Below are 6,000 nucleotides of genomic sequence, written 5' to 3'. Positions count from 1 at the left end.
TGCATCTGCATAATGCAGCCTCAGGGCGGCACTGGCCCGTGCCTCTCCAAGCCTGCCTTGGGGGGGCACGGAGCAGTGTCTCCCTGTGCCGGTCCCAAGCCCGGATAAATGCAAAGGGTTGCGTCAGGAAGGGCATCCGGCATAAAACTTTTGCCAAAACCAAACATGCGAGTCAACCAAAACTATACCATACCGGATCGGTCGCGGACCGGGTTAACAACAACTGCCATTGGTACTGATGACCTACAGGGTACTAATGGAAATTGGGCTACTGTTGGTCGAAGAACAAGAAGAAGAGGAGGAGTGCGTGTTCGGAAGCAGAGAGAGAGAAGGAAAGGAAAGAGCCTGGGACTGAGAGTAGGGACTTTGAATATTGGGACTATGACAGGAAAAGGTAGAGAGTTGGTCGACATGATGCAGAGAAGGAAGGTGGATATACTGTGTGTCCAGGAGACCAGGTGGAAAGGTAGTAAGGCTAGAAGCTTAGGAGCAGGCTATAAGTTGTACTATTATGGTACTGACAAGAAGAGAAATGGAGTAGGAGTTATCTTGAAGGAGGAGTTTGTTAGGAACGTCTTTGAAGGTGAAAAGAATGTCAGATAGACTTATGAGTCTGAAACTGGAAATTGAAGGTGTGATGCTCAATGTTGTTAGTGGCTATGCCCCGAGTTGGTGATTGGATCTTCGTGAACATCATAAAGAGAAGCTGATGGAGTTCAGCACGCCGGGAAGGACCCTTCCAAGTACTTCTAACCACACCAACCGCAGTGAAAATTGCGGAACGATCCACTTGGACTCATCAATCCCACTGTAAGGTACTCCCTGTTGATCCCACCGACACTGGCTAGTGGGGAAGGCTGACTACAAAGGGGAGTAAGAAGGATAGTCTTACTCGTCTCAAGGCATCAGCTGTGTCAGTGAAGAAACCACCAGATCCCTAGCCGTTTAGGTTGGAGGGATCCAGGATGAGCCGACAAAACAAGAGAACCCAACCCAGCAGGAGAAGGCAGAGACAAACAATGACAAGTCTGACGAGAAAGAAGGGCCTATCTCAAAATGGTGAAGAAACAGCTGGAGGGTAAAGAGGACAGTGATACTTAAACACAATTTCCACAGTTCTCTTGGATGGATTGTAAACGGAACTTGGTGGCAAATGATTTTAAAATGCCTTACACCTGTAATTGTGATTGTTATCCTGTTTTGTTTGTTCACTATGTGCATTATTCCGTGTTTGAGAAGCATGATTGCTAAAATGGCTTCCGTAGCCTTTGTCCAGATGGCGATGATAGCAGTGCAGACCCAACCAAGAACTCACTACACTGGACAAACATATGAGCAACTGCCTATGAGTGAGTTAGAAAAACATAACTGTAATAATTCAACTGTGAAAGACGACGATGATGTTGTATGAAGTGTTATCTCTAAACTTTGTCTAACATGGTGTGATGATGCTGAAGTGCTTAACATTGTTCGTAGTCTCATAAACAGGAGGGAATTGTTAGAGTTTTCTCTCTATATTCATAGCTATGTTATTTCGACTACTCACATGAAGACAGCCAGACGTGTGAGCACAAATGGCCTTTGTCCTCAAACAGGAACCTACCCCCATGATTGTATATTCAAGTAAGCATAAAGGTGTTGCAGCTCAGTGGTAGAGCGCATGCATGAGGTCCTGGGTTCAATCCCCGGCACCTCCACTGTATGTCGCGTCGGATGAAAGCGTCTGCCAAATGACTGCAAAGCAAATGGCAACCTACCCCCTGATAAGGAACTTACCCCCCTGAATGTAAACCGGAATTACCCTCTCCCTGTATATGATCTTGTCAACAACACCAATACACATTCACACAATAAAAGGCCGAGCAAGGAGGAACTCGGTGGGATTCTCTGGATCTTGCCTCCAAAGAGCGTCTCCCCTTCTGCAGAGCTCAAAAGAATAGTCACTTGTCTGTGTTATTTCTTGTGATAACCTCGGTCTCCTCTTTACAGGCTTCAACTTAGACCAGCATGAATTAGGATCACTCTCTAACAGGTAACTTATAAGAGCGGAGGTAGGAGCACGCAGGTAGACTACATCTTGTATAGACGAGGTAACCTGAAAGAGATCAGTGACTGCAAAGTAGTTGGAGGTGAGAGTGTAGCCAGACAGCATAGGATGGTGGTTTGTAGGATGACTCTGGTGACAAGGAAGATGAAGAGGACAAAGGCAGAGCAGAGGACAAAGTGGTGGAAGCTGAAAAGGGAGGAGTGTTGCATGGTTTTCAGGGAGGAGTTGAAAAAGGGTCTGGGTGGTCAGGGTGAGCTTCCAGATGATTGGACAACAACAGCTAGTGTTATCAGGGAGACAGGTAGAAGAGGACTTGGTGTGTCATCTGGAAGGAAAGTAGAGAAGGAGACTTGGTGGTGGAATGAGGAGGTGCAGGAGTGTATACAGAGAAAGAGGTTAGCAAAGAAGAAGTGGGATACTGAGAGGACTGAAGAGAACGGACGGGAGTTCAGGGAGACGCTGCGAATGGTAAAGATAGAGGTAGCAAAGGCAGAACAAAGGGCGTACGATGACTTGTATGCTCGGTTGGATAGTAAGGAGGGTGAGAATGATCTATACAGGTTGGCGAAACAGAGAGATAAAGATGGAAAGGATGTACAACAGGTCCGGGTGATTAAGGACAGAGAGGGAAATGTATTGGCAGATGCTAGAAGAGTGACGGGAAGATGGAAAGAGTACTTTGAAGAGCTGATGAATGTGGAAAATGAAAGAGAGGCAAGGGTAGAAGAGGTGACTATTGTAGACCACAAAGTTGCAAAAATTAGTAAAAGTGAAGTGAGGAAGGCATTGAAGAGGATGAAGAGTGGAAAGGCAGTTGGACCTGTGGAGCTGTGGAAGTGTCTCGGGGAGAGGCAGCGGTAGATTTTCTGACTAGATTATTCAACAGGATCTTAGAGAGTGAGAAGATGCCTGAAGAATGGAGACAAAGTGTGATGGTGCCTATTTTTAAGAATAAAGGGGATGTGCAGAATTGTGGCAACTACAGAGGGATAAAGTTGATGAGCCATACAATGAAGTTATGGGAAAGAGTAGTGGAAACTAGACTGAGAGCAGAAGTCAGCATTTGTGAACAGCAGTATGGCTTCATGCCTAGGAAGAGTACTACAGATGCAGTATTTGCGTTGAGAATGCTAATAGAAAAGTACAGAGAAGGCCAGAGGGAGTTACATTGCGTTTTTGTAGACCTAGAAAAAGCATATGACAGGGTGCCAAGAGAGGAGCTCTGGTATTGTATGAGGAAGTCTGGAGTGGCAGAGAAGTATGTTAGACTGGTGCAGGACATGTATGCTAGCTGTGAGACACTGGTACGGTGTGCTGTAGGGGTAACAGAGAAGTTCAAGGTGGAGGTGGGACTCCATCAGGGATCAGCTCTGAGCCCCTTCTTGTTTGCAATGGTGATGGATAGGCTGACAGATGAGGTTAGACAGGAATCCCCATGGACCATGATGTTTGCGGATGACATTGTGATCTGTAGTGAGAGCAGACAACAGGTAGAGGAAAATCTAGAGAGGTGGAGGTATGCTCTTGAAAGGAGAGGAATGACAGTTAGTCGCGGCAAGACAGACTATATGTGTGTGAACGAGAGGAACTCGGGTGGAGCGGTGAGGCTACAGGGAGTGGAGATCAAGAAGCTGGAGGATTTCAGGTACTTAGGGTCAACAGTCCAGAGCAACGGAGAGTGCGGAAAAGAGGTGAAGAGACGGGTCCAAGCAGGTTGGAATGGGTGGAGAAAAGTGTCAGGGGTACTATGTGATAGAAGACTATCGGCCAGAATAAAAGGAAAGGTGTACAAGACAGTGGTGAGACCAGCAATGATGTTTGGACTAGAAACTGTTACAATGACCAAAAGACAGCAGGCAGAACTAGAGGTTGTAGAGATGAAGATGTTGAGGTTCTCTTTGGGAGTGACCAGGATGGAGAGGATCAGGAATGAGTCTATCAGAGGGACGGCACATGTTCGATGTTTTGGAGAGAAGGTCAGAGAAGCCAGACTGAGATGGTTCGGTCATGTACAGAGAAGAGATAGTGAATATATTGGTAGACGGATGCTGGAATTGGAGCTGCCAGGCAAGAGGTCTCGAGGAAGACCAAAGAGAAGATTTATGGATGTAGTGAGAGAGGATATGAAGGTAGTTGGTGTGAGAGAGGAAGATACAGAGAATAGGGTTAGATGGAGAAAGTTGACTCGCTGTGGCGACCCCTAACGGGAAAAGCCGAAAGAAGATTTTTTGAGCAGTGTACTATTGTGTGTGTGTGTAGTGTTTTTTGCACATGCACAGTTTTCCTTCAAATGTGTCCTGTTGAAGTTATTAACTTTTAATATGTACTGAGAGGCATTGATTTCAGTTTTACTTTACAAGCTGTTTTTAATGCAGTGAGCATAACTTGGACAATGCAGGTTTAAATTCTGTCATATAATTTCTTATCAAGGGCAAAACATCTACATAACTTTAGATCAACTGCAAAATGTCTTTATACTTCCATATATTCAATTACACAGATAATATTTGGCACAGTTTTTTCATACCTGGCATCATGTTGAACTCTGTAGGCTGTCTCAATTAAGCATGCAAGCAGTGCATGATCTTTGTAGAATTGATGCAGCAGCCAATCAGATTACAGCCCGCCCTCCCCTCCCTGACTGAGTGACAGACCATGTAGAGCTTTGAATTTGACCACAAGTTATTGGCCTATATAATTCCAAACTTCAAATAGGCAACTAAAGTTATATTTGGAGTATTCTGTCATACATAGATTTATTAGGCTACATAGTTCTAAGGGAAATAGCATAAAACACAACAAAAGTCACTCTTGTATAGATTCATTGTTTAACAAACAACAATAATAGGTATTATCACATAATGCACCATGTTATTACATTTCCTAGAGAATAAAGAAGTTGCAAGTGTGTTTTGCAATAATCCTCTCAAAATTTAATAAATTATTACATAATGCGGCAAAATGTATTACAAAATGCGTTGGGGCAGTTTATTACAAAATGCGGCTTTATTACAAAATGAAATGAAAAAGTTATTACATTTTGGACGTTTATTACAAAATGCAAAGTTATTACAAAATGCGGCTCAACAAGCCCACAGTGCCAAGGACCCAAAAGCTGGTAGGTATTAATTGATGAATATGATTGGCTTCTCTGATGGAATCTCACTTTCAAGCAGTAGATAACACACAATGCCTCCCTACAACTGACAGTATAATACTGTAATGGAGCAACGTAGATGCTCCACTCGCGGCCTGGATCCATAACTACCTCACAGGCCGGCCGCAGTACGTGAGGCTGGGAAACATTGCATCGGACACCATTGTGAGCAGCACGGGGGCTCCGCAGGGGACGGTCCCGTCTCCCTTCCTGTTCACGCTCTACACCTCAGACTTCGGGTTCTCCTCGCAGTCCTGCCACCTGCAGAAATTCTCAGATGACTATGCCATCGTGGGCTGCATCAACAGAGGCCAGGAGGAGGAGGAGTACAGGAGCGTGGTGGACAGGTTTGTGGAGTGGTGTGGACTGAACCACCTGCAGCTCAATGTGTCTAAGACAAAGATGGTGGTGGATTTCAGGAAACAAAGGACCCACCTGAATCCGGTCACCATCAGGGGTACTGATGTGGACATTGTGGACACCTATAAATACCTGGGTGTCCACTTGGACTGGACTGGACTGGACCTTGAACACCAACGCCATCTTCAAGAAGGGTCAGAGCTGCCTGCTCTTCCTCAGGAGGCTCAGATCTTTCAACGTCTGCAGGACCATGCTGCAGAGACAAGACAAGACAGCTGATGCTAACAGACTCAACAAGCTCATCAGGAGAGCTGGATCTGTCCTGGAAGTGGAGCTGGAGTCTGTTGTGCAGGTTTCAGAGAGGATGATGAGGAAGCTCCTCAGCATCATGGACAACATCCATCACCCCCTGCATGCCATGTTGATGTCCTGTCGG

This window comes from Fistularia commersonii, chromosome 13 (genome assembly GCF_037954325.1).
Source record: "Fistularia commersonii isolate RoL2024-O1a breed Wild chromosome 13, RoL_Fcom_v1.0, whole genome shotgun sequence".
Taxonomy (NCBI): Eukaryota; Metazoa; Chordata; class Actinopteri; order Syngnathiformes; family Fistulariidae; genus Fistularia; species Fistularia commersonii.
The sequence above is the reverse complement of the archived record's forward strand: the minus strand, read 5'-3'. Positions refer to the sequence as shown.